General features: G+C 38.3%; 1 protein-coding gene across 2 annotated transcripts in view; it reads right to left on the bottom strand.

Annotated features, from left to right (window-relative positions):
• PDE4B (phosphodiesterase 4B) overlaps positions 1-18,115 on the bottom strand; it is a 632,040-nt gene that overhangs the window by 321,492 nt on the left and 292,433 nt on the right. The gene's annotated exons all lie outside the window — the stretch shown is intronic.

Genomic DNA, 18,115 nt, shown 5'->3' on the forward strand with positions numbered 1-18,115 from the left:
TGATTTTTTCAGGTATTATTATCCCTCTTGGAAAGATGCAGGCCCTGAGAATTAGCAAGATTTAGTGACTTGCATTTAGGCTCTTCCATCTTCCTGACCAAACTCCTTTGCACTTCCAGGCAGCTAGCTGGGTAATGGTTAGAGCTCTGGGCTTGGAGAAAGGAACACCTGAGTTTGAATATGCTTCAGATACTTACCAGCGGCATTCATTAAGTGGCTGATCTTTTCTCAGGCTCCGTTTTCTCATCTGTAAAGTGAGGATCATACTCCCTCCCAGGTCGCTAAGAGGATCAAATCTGGATAGTACAGTTTCTGGCATGCAGTGATGCTGTATTAATGATTTTTCTCTCTTTCCCTTAAGATTTAATACCTTTAGGGTGCAATATAAACTCCTCCTTTAGGTAATTAAAGCCATTCCTAATCTGACTCCAGTCCCACTTTATGGGCTCTTTATTTCAGCTGAACTGACAACATAAACTAGAGAAGGGATGGACTTGAGATCGTATGTAGTCACAGTGCCTACATAATCAGTGGCAAATCATTTTATCTATTGAGTCAATCTCATTTAACTTATTTTCTCACTTGCAAAATGAGGGGTCACACTGGATACTCATTAAGGTCCCTTCCAGCTCTAAGTCTGTGGTCCTACTTGCTGAACACAACACTCCACTTCTCACTTATACCTTAGCTCTCCCCCCTCTGCTCAGAATACACTCCTTCTTTTTTCCCCTCCCTGTTGTATGTGACTCTTTGTGACCTCCTTTGGAGTTTCCTTGGTAAAGATACTGAAGCAGTTTGCCATTTCCTTCTTCAGGTCATTTTCTAGATAAGGAAACTGAGGTAAACAGGTTTAAGTGATATGCTTAGGGTCACATAGCTAGTAAATGTCTGAGGATGAATTTGAACTCAGGAAGATGAGTCTCCCTGGCTCCAGGTCCAGCACTCTATGCTTGATGGCACCACCTAGCGGCTCCCTCTCAGAATCCCTAGCTCATAGCAAAGCTCAACTTTATGATACCCCATTTATTTGCAACCTGTTTCCTTAAAGTTACTCTGATTTCATTCTGCATATATGCTGCATTGATTTCATTTCTGTACAATTTGCTTCAACTCAGTAGAAAGTAAGCTCGTTGTAGGGAAAGCTTGTTCCATTTTTGCTTTCTTTTATTCAGAGATTAACAAAATATCCGGAAGATAGAAGATGCTCCCAAGTTTTACAGCCTATGATTGAGGGTAAGTCATTTAACTCAATTTAGCCTCAGTTTCCTCATCTGTAAAATGGAAGCAAGAATATAGAATTGGACCACAAAGCATCGGTGAGAAGCTGAAATCAAATAATGTGAGCAGAGTGAATTTAAAATATACAGATATTATTTTTATTGTTAATTATTGTCACATCACATACAAGAAGAAATGTCTTGAGTTCTACGATTCCAACTATTGAAAGCTTAATTCAGAGAACAAATAGGTGTCTATGTGGGGGAAGGGGAAGTTACAAGAGTGTTCTGGGATGTGATCTGGCTATTGGTCATTGTATGTGTGTGTATGTTTTGGGTGGGTAGGTTTAATTGTATGTATGTGTGTATCTGTGTGTGAGTGCTTGCACACATTGGGGGAGGGGTTTATATCCCAAGTATAAAACACTCAGATTGAACTTGAATTCTGAATCACAATTTTATGCAAAGAAAATGAGAAAGCATTAATTTAGCTAAAAAGCAGTAATCATCCAAGTGACCCATCGTCAAAGGCTTTTGTAAAGGGTGTACAGTTAAAAAAAGAGGACCCCACGATATTTTAATTTCACTTGCTTTCATAAGAAAGTATGCCTTCCTTTGGAGAGAAACACAGGCTTTTATTATTTTTAAGAATGGAGTTTGCAAAAGCAGACGGAACGGCATCTTTTCAATGGAGAAGCAGATTGAAAATAGAAACACGCAACACACTTTCTCTCACACTCTTTTCAATAAACAGAACTCCCAAAGAGAACAGAACTGTTCGGAGGCAAATCTATTGTTTGTTGTGGTGTTTGTCATCGGGAAAGCTAAAGATTCCAAGCTGAGAACAGAACAATTGGGCCTAAAACTTAGGTGAAAGAGATAATAAGGAAACCATTCCAATGAATTTCTGCCACCCCCCCCCCCAATGTCCATGTTTCCATAGAGACAATCTCTTTCCTTTTCTGCTTCCAAATCTATCTTTGTCGATCAATATTTTATGGTAATTGTTTCCATGGAAATTTCTGCTCATCTACTTTTTGGGGGGAAGGGAAGGAGGAGTTGAAATTTCACCCACCTAAAAGGCAATGACACAGAGACAGTGAAAAGATCAAAGGTTATGAAGTTAAGAAGACCAAGGTTCAAATTCTCATTCTACTATATTACTTGTATGTCCTTGAGCCAATACTAAAAATTTCTGAGGTTTAGTTTCCTCATCTTTAAAATGCAGAATAGGACTACAAGACTCCTTGTAGCCTGTTCTTTCTCTCAAATTTGTGGCCTTATAATCTTGGGTAATTAATTTTAATCTCCCCATGCCTTGGTTTCCAAATCAGTACAGTCGAGTTTGCTTCAGAAGACTTTTCAAGTTCTAAATCTATGATGATAAAGAAAATGGGTCCTCAAATACAAAATCGCATTAGCTAACATTTGGAATAAGTCATTTTAAGATGGTTTAATCATTTTGGTACCATCTCATTACCTTTCAACTACTATTCCTTTTCCCAGAATATTTTGCCACACCCCCTTACAATAGAAAACGTGCTCCCTGTCAGTCCAATTCCTGCTCCCACACAAGCCAAAGGCTTCTTTGACTTTACATTCTAAGTGGAACACTTGTAATGCTAGAGAAACTGAGGCAGAGAGATTGATTTTTAATCTTTTAATTTGGAGAGGTAAAGGCTAGAAGCTTGAATAGAACTCATGCTCAAAAATCATTCAATGCTGAGGGATTGAAGCAGGAACCTTTTATGGGTTTTGTTTATTTGTTTGAGAAAACACTGGGTGGGAGGACAAACCATACCAGGAGAGGACCATAACTTAATCCTGATAGGATAAGGGTCAAGATAAGAAGGTCAAGGGCAGGAGACAGTGAGATGAGGGACAATACTCAAAAAGGGAGGGAATTATTGAGCAATTATTGAGATAAGGTACCTGGAGTATTGAGTCAATGGTATTTCAAGGTTTCTTTTCTGACTCAATTCTCCCAGTCCTAAGGGTGAGGCAAAAAAGGGGGACTATAACAATTTTATTCAGTACATAACACACTCATGCTTCTTTGTTCCCTGAAAATCTAGAAGATGAAATGTAATAGGGAAAAATGTAAAATCCAGCTTGGATTCAAAGGAATTACTTTCTTTCTTTCTTTTTTTTTTTTTTTTTTTTTTTTTTTTTTTTTTTTTTTTTTTTTTTTTTTTTTTTTTTTTTTTTTTTTTTTTTGGTTTTGTTTTATCCTTTTTTTGTGAAGCAATTGGAGTTAAGTGATTTGGGAATTTTAAGCATGTGAGGCCAATTTTGAGCTCAGGTCCTCCTGACTCCAGGGCTGGTGCTCTATTCACTGTACTATCTAGCCGCCCCCAAAAGAATCACTTTCACAAATGCAAGTTTAGGAAAGTAGGAGCAGACCACAGTTCATGAGAAAAGAATCTCAGACTCTGAGTGGAAACCCAGGCTTCATTATGAATTAATGATATGATATGATGGCCATAAAAACTAATTGGTTTATAGGCTGATTTCAATGGACTGTAGGCCCCAAGATTGAGATAAATTATTTCTGCCCTGGCCAGGCTACATATAGAATATTGTGTTCAATGTGGGGCACCATATTTTAGGAAAGACATGCTGACAAGCATTCAGAAGAGAGAATCCAGAATGAATAAAGGACTAGAAGGTAATTCAGATGTAAGTGGGGAGAAAGATTGCAGAGCTATAATAAGAGGAAGAAAAGATTTAGAAAGCGCCTGAGATCTGGCTTCATATGTTGGAAGAACTGTCATGGTAAAATTTTTGTTTTGCTTGGTCCCAGAAACAAGTCCCAGAAAGAGTAAGAAGAAGAGACAGAGGTAGATTTAGGTTCAATAGAAAGAGAAACTTGCCAAGCAGAGAAACTGGTAAGATTGGAAAGGGATGCCTTGGGATGATAGTGAATTCTCCTTTTATTAGGGGAATGTTGCCTTATAAAACATATAAACTTTAACAGCTTAGCACAGTATCAAGATTTTTATAATATCCTGTATGTATGTCTACATATATGTGCACACGTGCATACATGTGAATATTTAATGAATGAAATCAAGAGTTATATAAAAACTTGCAGTTAGATAATACTTTTATGCTTGAAAATTATGTTTCATGTATCTTATCTCATTTGGTCCTCAGAACAATCCAGTGAGGTGCTATTATGATGCTCCATTTTATAGATGAGGAAATTGAATATGAGGGAGACTTAGGTTACACAGTAAATATTGCTGTTCAGTCGTTTCAGGCATGTCTGACTCTTTGAACCAATCTTCTTGGCAAAAATACTGGAGTGATTTGTCATTTTCTTCTCTGTTTCACTTTACAGATGAGGAAACTGAGGCAAAAAGGTTTAAATGACTGGGCTAGGGTCATCCAGCTAGTCTAACTCATGAAGATGAGTTTTGCTGACTGTACTCTAGCTGCCCCAGCTACCAGTGAGTATAAGCAGTACCGTTTGAATTCACATCTTTTGGACTCCAAGTCCAGCCCTCTAAGAGGCTCTGCTCACAGGCTACACTACAGCAGGAAGCCCAAAGAAGTCCGGACCATGGATGGTCATTCAACCACCAAGGTTGCCTCTCCTACTTCTTGGAAAAGGTTCAGTGATGAGAGACCAAGTCAACATGAAGCTTAAATATATTCCTGATGAAGAGCCATCAAATGATCTCATTGTCTTGCCAGGAGTCAAAACAAAAGTATCATGAAGACTTTCCCATTTGATATTCACGCCACAAAATCTCATTTTGGTTTGGTCCCTGAAAATAGCTTCCAGAGAGCCACGCCAGTGTAAGGACAGAGGGATGCGCAGCTTCCCCCATTCCCTGGAAAGGAAAAAAAAAATGATGGATTGCCTTGACAAAAAATGAAACAGATGCTCATCTGAAATCACATCATTTGAGCCCAGAAAACAAACCTATCTTGGGGCAGCAGGATTACTCCGAGCATCTCATAAGCAGTGCAAGCAACCATCCAGAATTTTGCTTCTACTCTGACCTATTTCTGAAAAAAGGCTCCTGCACAAGGCATTTTTGCAAAGCCTGGTTTTAGGCCAGTGTGGGTAAATTCAGAAGTGAAATCAGTTTTGTTTAGTCAATAGAAATATTGCTAATTATTTTTGCTCTGCTGGAAATTACCTTTTTTTTCCCCCAGCACACTTAGAAAAACACCCTATTTCCATCAATAGAAGAGGCTTATGGGTAGGGTTTCTTTTTTCAACACAATCACTGACAGAAAAGCAAATTTCAATGATTTTATAAGCATACAATAAGAGCAAATTAAATTAAAAAGAAAATTATGAAAGAATAGTGTTAGTACTATTGATACAAATGGCTTATAATGAGGCTTCTAACATAATCTGTACTTGTGGAACCCCTAAAGAATTAGGCAATTTGATTAAATTCAGTTTCACAGATTTATTAAATATCCACTATGGCAGACACTGTTGGAAGCATTAGGAATCACAGGACCAAAAAACAAAGGAAAAATCCTTTGCCTCGAGGTCTGTAACTGATTTTTAAAAAATAAGTTTTTCACTTGTTAGAGTCCAGATGAGAAGAATAACACCTTTTAGTATGATCCCCTGGATGACTGATAGTTGACTGACTGCTTCCGTGGCATCTCCTACCCCATAGCCAGTCCTTAGGAGACCCAGAGGGATATGACCATGCAAGGACACAGCATATTACCTGGGTCATAGTAACTGGTTAGTTAATATATTCTGATTGAAAAATTCTAATGAGTTGCTTGAGGTATTGGTCAAGTGACTTGGCCAGGGTCATACAACTATTAAGTGTTATTAAGGTCTTGATTCCCCGTTCACAATCCTATTGCCTCCTAGTAGGAGCCTTGACACACTTACCGTTGGGTCTATCTTGTTTTTTCAAATGGGAAAACTGAGACCGAGATAGAAAAATGATTTATCCAGTGTCAGAGAGATAAACTGAGGCAAAATTTAAACTTAAGTCTTCCTGATTCCAAATCCTATTGTTCTTTATCCATTGTCACCTAGATGAGAAACTTTCCTTTGTCTAAGATGTGACTATTAATATTTCTTATTTTGGAAGGGAATAACAATAATAGTAATTAGCATTTACACAGCACCTTAATAATTGCAAAGCACTTCACACATGTGATTTAATTTAAGCCTCACAACCACCCATTGAGACAGTTGTGATTATTGTTATTCTAATTTTACAATGGGGGAAACTGAGACCGAGAGCTGTTAAGTCATTTGCCCAGAGTCACACATCTTGTCAGTGTCTGGAGCAGCGTTTGAACTCAGATCTTCCTGACTCCAACTTCAGTGTTTAACCACCGTACTACCTAGCCGTTCAAAGACCACATCAAGTCCTGTCTTTACATAGGGACTTTCTGGTCTGGCACAATCCACCAGATTGATTTGGATTGATCTGCAAGATCATGTGTTGCCTTGATCTGGATTCAATAGAATCAGATTCAGAGCCTGAAGCACCATAGCAGCATTTGATCCAATCTATAGTTTAGTAATAATTTCCCACAATCCAATGCCAGACCGGGGGCATCTAGCTGAAAATCACTGCAGGGAAGGACCTCAGGACCTTCCACTTTTAGACAACTTGAATCACTAGGAGCTTTTGCCCTAAAGTAAGCTGAAGTCTATCTTAGTAAACTCTGCTCCCCTTTCCTCGAGTTCTGCAAACTCTGCCTGAATGACCTTATGTCAGGTACCTTGGAGAGGGCCTGGTCCTTCAGGTTAGAAATTGCCCTCTGGAGTCTGAGACCCCTCCCCATTTGGATATCTGGGATGTAGGTCGGCCTCATCCCTTTTCCAGGAATGGACACTTCTGGGGTCACCGTTTCATGGAAAACTGGGATAATTAGAAAATCCTAGGGAGCAGAAAATCTTTTGCTTTCATGGTGCACTAAAATTGCCTCCAAATCTCAGGGGAAAAATACTGGCAGGCTTAATAGCTGATTCAATTTTGGTGACTCGGTGGCCTTTTCCAACCTCATTACAATGTTCCGTATGCAGCGTACGAGCTAAATAAGGAAGATCCCCCTAATCATTTCGGAAGGTCCAACAGTGTACAGACTGTCTGTCCCAAGGCGGATGACTTTCTGAGAGAGTTCCTTCAACAAACCAGGTCTGCGTCAGACAGACACTTCAGACTTGGGCTATTGATACCAATGATTCGCACCAAGAGGAGTGAGAATTCAGCTCTTGTGAGATTCCACAGAGGAGTCGTTCTTTTACAAAAGCTTGTTCCTTTGGTTTGCATCTGGGGGTGCTTTACTGGGAAAAGGACAGGCTCGGGGGGAGCATGTTAGATGGCCTTGAATAATTATATGGATGCCATGTCGAAATAGAAATTTGAGATCTTCCTGGCTTTGTGCAAAGAACTGTTAGTCAATAAACATTATTAAACTCCTACTGTGTACCAGGCACTAGGTTAGTACTGAGGATACCAAAAAAAAAATTAAATGGCAATCTCTACTCCTGAGGGTTCATTCTAATGGGGGAGACAACATGCAAACAACCAAGATATAAAGAGGATAAACTGGAGATAGACAACAGAGGGAAGGCACCCACACCAAGGGGGAGCAGGGAAGGTGTCTTGCAGAAGGTGGCGATTTAGCTGGAACTTGAAGTGATCCAGGGAAGCCAGAGGGGACGATGAAGAGGAAGAGCATTCCCCACATGACGAAGAGCCAGTAGGGATGGCAGCAGCAAAAAGATAGAGGGGGTATCTTGTTTGAAGAATAGGAAGGAGGCCACTGTCCATGAATCCCAGAATGGTAGTTGGGTGGGACAAGGTACAAGAAGCCTGGGGAAAAAGGGAGAAACCAGCAGGAATAAGGAGCTGATCTCCCCTCTGTATCCATGTCCTGCTAAGAAACGAGGTATATTCAGTTCTGGTTGCCACATTTAAGGAAGGGGCATTAAGACAATGTTCAGAAAAAGGAAACCAAAAATGGTGGAAAGTATTCATGGAAATGGAGAAAGAATAATACATTTTGAGTTAGATTTCTTGGGTTCAAATCTCTCCTCTGTTACTTATTCCTTGTGTGACCTTTGGCAACTCAGTTAAATTCTGTGGACCTCTGTTTCCTCATTTGTAAAATACAGGGGCTGGATTAAATGACCTGCAAGGTGCCTTGTGGTGCTAAATCTCTGATCCTCTGACCCAGTGACCATAAGTCCATGCTATAAAAATACTACTGAAAGAACTTGGGCTGTTAGCTTAAAGAAGAAGGGAAGAGAGAGAACAAGCATTTATAATGTGCCTACTATGTACCAGGCTCAGGGCTAAGAGCTTCTATAAATATTATCTCTTTTGATCTTCACAACAAGTCTGTGAGATTTCATCCTCATTTTGTACTTGAAGAAACCGAGGCAGATCGAAGTTAAATGACAGATACACACAGAATGGTATCTGAGGCTAGATTTAAATATAGGCCTTCACTCTGGGCCCAACAACACTATCCGCTGAGAGGAGTAACTGTGGGGTGGAGGGACAGGAGAAGTGGGTTCATGGTAGTTGTCTTCATGAACTTGAAGGAGATGATATAAAAGAAGTGCTTGACCAGATTTCTTTCTTGGTGTCTTATTTGGATGCAGAAGGCAGTTCCCTATCACAGGAGGGTGCCAGACAAAGCTGGGCATCTCTTCCAGGTACTGGTGAGATTGATGAGCTGTGAGGCTACTCTCAAGTCTGAGATTCTGAAAATTTTCAATGAGAGATTAAACCAATATTTTATCTTCTTTTACATAAAAACACAGTTTTTGAAAAAAAAATGCTAGGAAAATCAAATAGTGAGGGTGAAAGAAGACAGATGAACAGGGTGCTCCATAAGTATTCTTGGGCTGTCAGCAGAAAATAAAGGTGGTTGCCACCATATTGGGTATATTCCCTATAATGAACTTATGGGAGGGCAAGAACAAGAGTTGTGCTGGATAGGTAGACAAAGATGGTCGCAATACCATCTTTGATGGGATCATAGACCCATTTAAGTATTTGACTCCTAGTCTTATAAATTGGGGATATGGGCCCAACATCTCTGCTTTTAAGCTAAAGATTCAACAAACTCATTCATGAGAGAGACGTTGGCAGAAAACCATGGAGCAATGGAGGTTGAAGAACCTGTAGCTGGTCGAATCATAACCAAGAAAAGTTGATTAATACATCTCTAGGTAAAGAGAGGGAATAAGTGTGCCCCAATGTGCCAAGTTCTGTGCTTAGCACTTCACAGATATTATCAATTTGATCCTCACAACAACACTGAGAGGGAGCTGCTATTTTGATTCCAGTTTTACAGATGAGGAACTGAAGCAGACAGTGGTTATATGATTTACTCAGAGCCACATAACTAGTGTCTGAGGTAAGATTTGGACTCATGTCTTTGTGACTAGAGATTTCATAATCTATCCACTACATCTTCTTGCTGTCCTTATGGAGGGTTTCAATAATTTAGAATTTCAGAATTGGAATGGATCATAAGAATCATGGATGATCTAGTGTAGGGATGAGGAAATATATTTTTTCTTCCAAATGACATTTGAATATTTATAACATCATTTATGGGCCATTCGAAATTATCAACTGAAAAACTCAAGCAGTGGGAGAGTGTTGTACCTAGCTTTCAGCTCATCATCACCGGCAGTTGCCTTGGCAGACACCGACCAAATGATCTCATGGGCCTTATACTCCCTGTGGGCTGAATGTTCCCCATCCCGATCTCGTGGGATTCTGGTATTTGCCCAGTTCTTGGTCAGAGGTTAACAGAAATTAGGGATTTTTAAAAAACAAATCGTCATAGATGTAGTTTTTTTCCTCAGCTACATTTTTTTTTCTTAAACTCATACCAGAAATCTCTTTGTATAATCAAAACAAAACAAAACATTTTTTCAAAGAGTGAGATGAAAAAGAAATAAATCAGCACATTGAAAAAAGTGATATAGTACAAAATGTTCTTAATCCACAGATCCCCACCTTGGCAAAGGAGCAGGTGGTCTCATCTCATGTCATTCCCTTGAGGGCAAAATGATTGTTTGTAATTTTGAAACCTCCTATTCCTATTGGTTTGTGAAATTGTTGTTTTTCAGTTTATGTTGCTGTAGTCGTTATGTTTTTGGTTTTTCTGGTTTTGCCTACTTCACTCCATATCTGATCATACCGACCTTTTCATTCAAAATACACACATACATATGCATATCCATATACTAAAATACAAACATATATATGTTTGTGTGTATACATGTATATATGCCTACATATATATTTGTATATAAACACACACACAACAGAAATAGATGACTAAAAGTCCTATCCCAATACACAAGAGGTCAGAAGATATGAACAAACAATTCTCAAAAGATGAATTATAAATTATTTTGAAAACCACATGAAAGAATACACAAATCAGTTTTAATGCAAAGTGAAAATCAAAATAGCCCTGCCGTTTTACCTCACACCCAGCAAATTGCCAAAGATGACAAAAACAAGAACCAGCCAATATTACTGTGGTTATAGAAAGACACAATAATGCATTTTGGGGGCATCACCATTTCCCCTTTTCCTCAGGGTCAAAATTTAGGAATCATTCTGTATTCCTTTCTTTCCTCTTTCTCTTCCTCCTCCTCCTCCTGTTCCCCTTTAAACTCCAGTTTCTGTCTCTGTTTCTGTCTGTCTTTTTTGTGAGTCTCTTTCTATCTGTCTTTGTATCTCTCTGTGTGTCTGTCTGTCTGTTTCTCTCTCTCTCTCTCTCTTCTCTCTCTCTCTCTCTTTCTCCCTCTCTTTCTCTCTCTCTCTCTCCTTCCCCAATCCAACTTATGGCCAAGGCTTGTTGATTTCACCTCTATAAAAATGTATAGACTTCTCCTCTGCAATATCTCTTGATAGTTTTCCTTCTTTCCTCAACACTTACATCCTCACTGGTACAGATGCTCATCAACTCACATCTGGATTATTGCAACAGATACTAGGGGTTCTTCCTACCTCAAATCTCCTCCTAAACCAGTCTATCTTCCCCGAAGCCACCTAAATGATTTTTCTGAATTGCCGGTCACCATATCATTGCTCCTGACTACTCTATAAACTTCAGGAGCTCTGGCACTTCCAAGATGAAATAAAAATCTTCTGTTTGATATTTAAAGTCCTTGAAAACTCGACCCCTTCCTATCTTTCCAGTCTTCTTACACCTTACTCCCTTCCACATATTCTAAGATCCAATGGGACAGGCCTCTAATTCTCAGTTTCAAGCATTTTCTCTATGGTTCTCATCCTACAATCCTTTCCCTCTACCTTCTAGCTGCAGCCTCAATTAAAATTCCCTGTTCTACAAGAAGCTTTTTCTAATACCTCTTAAAACTGGTGCTTTCCCCTTCTCAATTATTTCCCAATTTATTCTGTCTATAGCTTGTTTCTACATATTTGTTTGCTAGTTGCTAAATCCCTGAGTCAATCCCTCCCTTGAGGGCAGGGAGCATTTGAGCCATGTTTTTATATCCTTAGCACTTAGCATCAGTCCTTGGTACTTAATAACACTTTAATAAATGCTTATTGAGTAACTTACCACTATGGAAAACAATTTGGAATTCTGTAAAGAAAGTGATTTCAGGGGCAGCTGGGTGGTGCAGTGGATAGAGCACCAGTCCTGAAGTCAGGAGGACTTAAGTTCGAATGTGGCCTCAGACACTTAACACTTCCTAGCTGTGTGACCCTGGGCAAGTCCCTTAACCCCAATTGCCTCAGGGGAAAAAAGAAATGTGATTACAAAGTCTAAATCTTCTGGATAAGAGTGATTTTGCATATATCATGAAAAGATTACTAATAAAAAAGAAAAATCTCATATATGCCATCATATTTATGGCAACATCTTATATGTATGTGTGGTAAATGAAAAATGGAAACAAAAGTGATAAATATCGATTGGAAAACAGCTAAATAAATGAGGGTATGTGAAAATAATGGAATATTACTGCTATAAGAAAAGGCTTTTCTTTAGTTTTGTTTTGCAGAATAAGATCATCTTTTGAGAGGCAGAAAGGAGATTAGAAATCATGTTGTCTCATCCCCTCATCTTAGAGATGAGAAAACTGAGGTCCACAAAGGGGAAGGAAACCACACTGTGGTGTCAGAAGCAGGATTGGGAGGTGAGACCCCTAACTCCACATTCAGAATGTTTTCTAAGGAATGATATCAAGAAAGGAGAAATTACTTCTCCCAAAACATCTGAATAAGTATGAATATGAATGAATGAATAAGAATAGATATGAATGAGTAAGCACTATCGCAAAAAGTGATGCAAAAAACCAGTTGGTTTCAATGGGACATTAATGGGATCTGGGTCTATGGGATCTATGTAAAACAGGAGAATCTCTGGGAAGGAAAGGATATTTTAATGATTTTAGTGAATAGTTGCAAGCTCAAAGTAATGTCTCTAGCGTTATCTATTTCAACATTTTTACCAGTGAAAGATCCAAATTTTATCAGTCTCAGGTGAAACCAAACAGAGAGGAAACACTATCATGTATGAGAGATGCAGGATCCTGAAAGACTTGACAGGATGGAACACTGGCTGTCACAGAAAAAGAGGAAATATAAAAGGACTAAATGTAAAGTCTTGCGCTCTGGTTCAGAAAATCAATAGTAACTCTTTAGAATGGAAGATATGCAGTTTAACAGCAAATCCACAGAGGCTCTGAGAAATGCAGAATGAATCAATTGTCTATTTCAGCTACCAGAAAAATAAATGGAACAGGAGACTACATTCACATGGGCTAGAGTATAGACAAAAAATGATCAGAGCTCCATACTATGCTGCTTGGGTAGATGAAAGACGGATGAAATGATCTCCAGTGAGCAGAGATTTATGGCGGTTACAGGAAGGTTAATTTCAGGTACCCACAAGCAAGAACTTCTTAATAAGTCCAGTTGTTCAAAACTGGAAAGGATGGTCAAGTAGAGTAGTGAGGTGTCTGTTAGTAGATTCTGAACAAAAACCAAATCACTATCTTCCAACAATGTTGTAAGAAGATTCATTCACCAGATTTTACAAGACAATGCCTAAGATTCCTTCCAACCTTAAGGTTCTGTCACTTAACTGATAAATCATCTATGAAAGAAATTATATTGGCCATACAGGAAACAAAATTAATACTTTCACACTGAGAAATACTTTTATTCCACATTTTTAGGAATTGTATACTCCTACTTGAGTTTCCATGACAATGGACACTACTGATCCTCTTCAATTTATATTCTACTCAACCTATCTGATTGCTCCTTCTCAGTCTCCCTTACTGAATCATCTCTGAGTTCTTTCCATTCTATAAACTATTCAAATCAGATAAATGTTCAAGCCTCTACCAGACCTAAAGAGTCTGTGGATTTATGGGGGAAAGGCACGTGATTGATGGGTGGTTTAAAGATACCCAACAGCAAGAGAACATGATGTAGTCAAGAGAAATGGCTTTGGAGTTAAGGATCTAATACATACTAGTTACATGATCTTAGATGAGTCAATTAAATTCTCAGGGTACCAGGAAAATCTCTAAGATTACATGTTGCAAAGGAGGTGCCGATCTATGTTGGCAGAGGGATTTTCCCACTGGGAAATCCCTATGTCAAGGAAATCACAGGTTCAATACAAAAAAAAAAAAAAAAAAAAATTAGCCAAATCACAAACCGACTTGCTCAGAAATATTCTCATCCTGTGTGGCAAAGACGGGGGGATAAAGTGGGCACAGGGATGGCCTCCCACCATGTTGGATGGTGACAAAGAAAAGAAAATCAAATTTAGCACACATGTGGTACTACCACAGCTACTTGAATTTAGTTTATGGGGAAACTAGCAGACCTCGGCAACATTTCCCCTAGTTCCTCATTTGGCATTAATCAAAGTCTGACTCTCTCTTTGGTCCAAAAGTATTTGAGCAATTTATGAGAGACCAGAACTGTACTCAAGGCTACTTTTATGTATTATATTTGATAGGATCTAAAGCTGGAAAGAACCTTCAAAGACATCAGACCCACATTTTACAAAGAAGAAAACAGACCCAGAGAGATTTAGTGACTTGTTCAGATCACATAGACAGTAAATGCTTGAAATACGATTTATACCCTGACTCCAAATCTGATTCTTCTTGGATGCTACAGTGCCTCTCCGTGCACATATAAGGAGTCTGGCAATATTCCATCGAACTTTAAATGCCCCAAACCCTTTCAGTTCCTACTACCAATTTACCAAGTAATATTTTTGCTTCATTTCCCTCAGGTGTAAAATGGCCAAATGATCTCAAATTCTCTTTGCCCATCTAAAACTGTAAGATGTTACATATGAAAAGCAATCCCAGAAGCAAGGGATACATTGCTGCTGGCTAAGAACCATAAGGGCAGGGATCATTTTTCCTTTCCCAGTGGCCCCCTAATATACTCTGGATAAAATGATAACTCTTCTATGATCTGATACATCCTACCTTTCTAAACTTGCTTCAGATGGTTTCTCTTCATGGATTCATAGTTCAATTTGTTTAATGAACATTGATTAAGAGTTTAAAAATCCTAAGAGAAAGTATGGAATAATAGGAAGTATGTGGATTTTAAAGTAAGATCTGGGTTAAATAGGATTTCTGGAACTCACTGCTTTTAGACCTTGGACAAGTCACAATTTCTGGCTTATCATTATCCTTAGTAAATCCTGATACTTATTTTAAAAAAAGGGGTTAGGCTATTTGGAATCTTAGATCCTATCCAAATCTAAATCTATAAGTCTGTTCTCCGGCAAGTTCAAGGTACTAGGGATAAAAAGACAAGGTCCAAATCTTCATTGCCCTCAAGAAGAGCTCATCCTGCTGGAATCCAACAGAAATGGATTGAAACAACATATCTATAGATAAGGAAACGCAACATAGATACAATATCATTTTGGAGAAGAAGCACTAAGACCTGAGGGAAACAAGAAAGCCCTCTCAGAGAAGATGGCATTGGATCAAAGTCTAATAAAAGTTGCCAAAATTAAAAAAAAAATTGAATGGAATTTTCAGGTCTGAGTAGCAATATTGTGATTTAGATAATTAATATACTACTAATAATTAATAAAAAGATAATAAAAATAAAATTAGATAATTAATTGGTATTGAAATAGCCGAGAGAAAAAATGAATTAATTTGCTTATTTTCTTTGGCTAAAATTCCCTTGGTCTAATCTCTATCAATTAACTAATCAATAAATAAACATTTATTAAGTGACTATGATGTAACAGGCCCTGTGCTAAATGCTGGGAATACTACAAGGCAAAAGACAGTTGCTGTTAAGGAGCTTTACAATCTAATTGAGTATTTATGAAATGTGGATTCACCCACTTTCATTTTTTTATGTCTTCAAGATTGCTTTTGTTAGTTCCAATGTAAGCCAATCCAGCGAGCATCTATCAGGTGTCTATTGCTGCTCAACAAATTAAAGACCTTAACTTAAAAAGCCCATCTCCCACTCCATCCAATGTCATCTCCAGTTGTCCATATCTATGTCTTGCCATTGGTTTCAGATGGCTCTGGAGGAGAAAGTAAGGCTATTGACTTTGTGTCACCCTCACTCATTCAAATCCAATTTATTTGTAAGTTTTTCCATCATCCCTGATGATCTCAGTCCTTTTCAAGGACTGACAGCAGCAGGAGCAGTAGCAGCAGCAACCACAATTACAGGAGCAGCAATAACACTGTTGCCCAAATATAGTGTATTAGTCTGCTGGTAGATAGAATACAAAAAGGGAAAACATCCCCCATCTTCATGGTCCTTACAGGACTCAGTGTTTGATAATTTCACAGGCAGGAAATGAAGCCACTGATAAATCCAAGAGCTGGGGAACTGGCCACTGGTGAAGCAATAACTAACAGTTGTTTTAATCATAAAGTCCATGGCTGTGCCTACAGCTCTATTTGGCAACCACTCTACTGTGAAGGTGGCTAAGCACAAAATCACTTTCTATTTCCCTTCCCATCAGGAGGTTCCACCCCAATTCTCACATTAATGACTATACCTGAAGAGGGGCAAAAAAGAGGATATCCTGACTTCTGACTCTGGTGGTCAAAGCTTTGAAATATGGTGATTAATTCCATTGTTAGCAGGACTGATTGAATACTATAGCAGATGTGAGATTTTGTGCAGTGACAGGACAAAATAGTATCTTTATTACAACCTTGGGGGAAAAAATTAAGACTAAGGAGGGAGCTTAATGATTATAGACTCCAACGTCTTACTTGGTGCAGAAATCTAGGGGTAGCAGAGAGCTCAGTGGATAGAGTACTGGGCCTGAAATCAAGAAGAGCCAAATTCGAATCAAAATCAAATTCCTACTAGTTTTGAAATCATGGAGAAGTCACTTTACTGCTGTTTGCTTCAGTTTTCTTAACTGTAGAATGGGGATAATAGTTTCCCAAGGTTGTTTTGAAGATCAAATGAGATAATATTTGCAAAAACCATTGTATCTGTTATATAGTAGGCAATATGTAAATGCTTCTTCTCTTTCCCCACTTTCCTTGGGATGTAGTGGCAAAAATGATAGATTTGGAGGCACATTGACTTCAAATTCTGCCTTTGCTTTATAACCTAAAGCAAACTAATACTCTCTAGGCCTTCATAGCATGATCTATAAAGCCAGAAGGTGTATCCAATGACATCTCAAGTTCCTTCTTACTTTATACCTGTGATCCTGGTCTGTAAAAAGAAGGGGCTAATGTTAAAAGGCATGCAAAATCAGTTGTCAAAAATAATTTCAGACTCTTAACAACCATCTGAAAAAATCCAAATTTCTAACAAGAGAGATGGAAATTAGAACAACTCTGAGTTTTCACCTTTCCTCTAACACACTGGCAAAGACCCAAGACAGGAGTAGTCAATGTTGGAAGGGTTGTGGAAAGGCAGGGTCATTAAAACACTGTTGGAGGAGCTGTGAATTGGTCAGACTATTCTAGAAAATAATTTGGAATTATGCAAAGAAAATAGCCAACCTTTCCATCTCCACTGATATCCAGAGAACCCATTGCTAGGTGAATATCTCAAGGAATTCAATGGCAAAAATAAAGGTCCCACAGTATTAGACTTTGTAGCAGCAAATAACTCTAAATAAAGTTATCCCCATTAACTGGGGATAGCTAAAGAAGTTGTGGAATGTCAGTGTAATGGAATATTACTATGCTATAAGAAATGCTGAATATACCAAATATAGAGAATAGTGGGAAGACTTGTATGAACTTAGTGAGATTGGAAAAATGATATACACAATGACTAAAATGCAGTAAATGAAAAGCAACAAGAGTAAAACAATAGAGACTAAAGACCACAAAATTATGGTAATCAAAGCTGACCCTCAAAATGGCATATGATGAAGTACTTTCTCCCTCAACATAGAATGGAAGGATCATGAATATGAAACATTGAAAATAATGATAGGATTTTTTTGTTGGGGGCTTGGGGAAATTACTTCTTCCTGAACTGCTCTTTTTTTCTCTTTATTGTTTGTTGTAAGACAGAGGTGTCAGACATGGATCACATGTGGCCCGTAAGAGTCCCAAGTGGAACCCAAACCAGATCAAAATATAATTGGCAAATTTCAACAAAATAAATAAAAAATACAATAAAAAACTCACCTTATATATTAAAACTAAGTCAATATGAGGCCCATAGAGATCTTATTAGGGATTAGTGGCCCCCATTTCTATTCACATTTAATACCACTATTATAAGGGATAGCTCTCTGGGGGAAGATATATTGGAAAATGAAAGGAATGTAAAAAACAAAACACAGCAATAAAATATATTTTTAAATGGAAAGATTTAGATGAGATAATTGCAAAGGTCTCTTCAATTCTAAAATTTTCTGTACTCTTTCCAGACTGTCACAGA

Source organism: Sarcophilus harrisii, chromosome 4, assembly GCF_902635505.1.
Source record: "Sarcophilus harrisii chromosome 4, mSarHar1.11, whole genome shotgun sequence".
Lineage (NCBI taxonomy): Eukaryota > Metazoa > Chordata > Mammalia > Dasyuromorphia > Dasyuridae > Sarcophilus > Sarcophilus harrisii.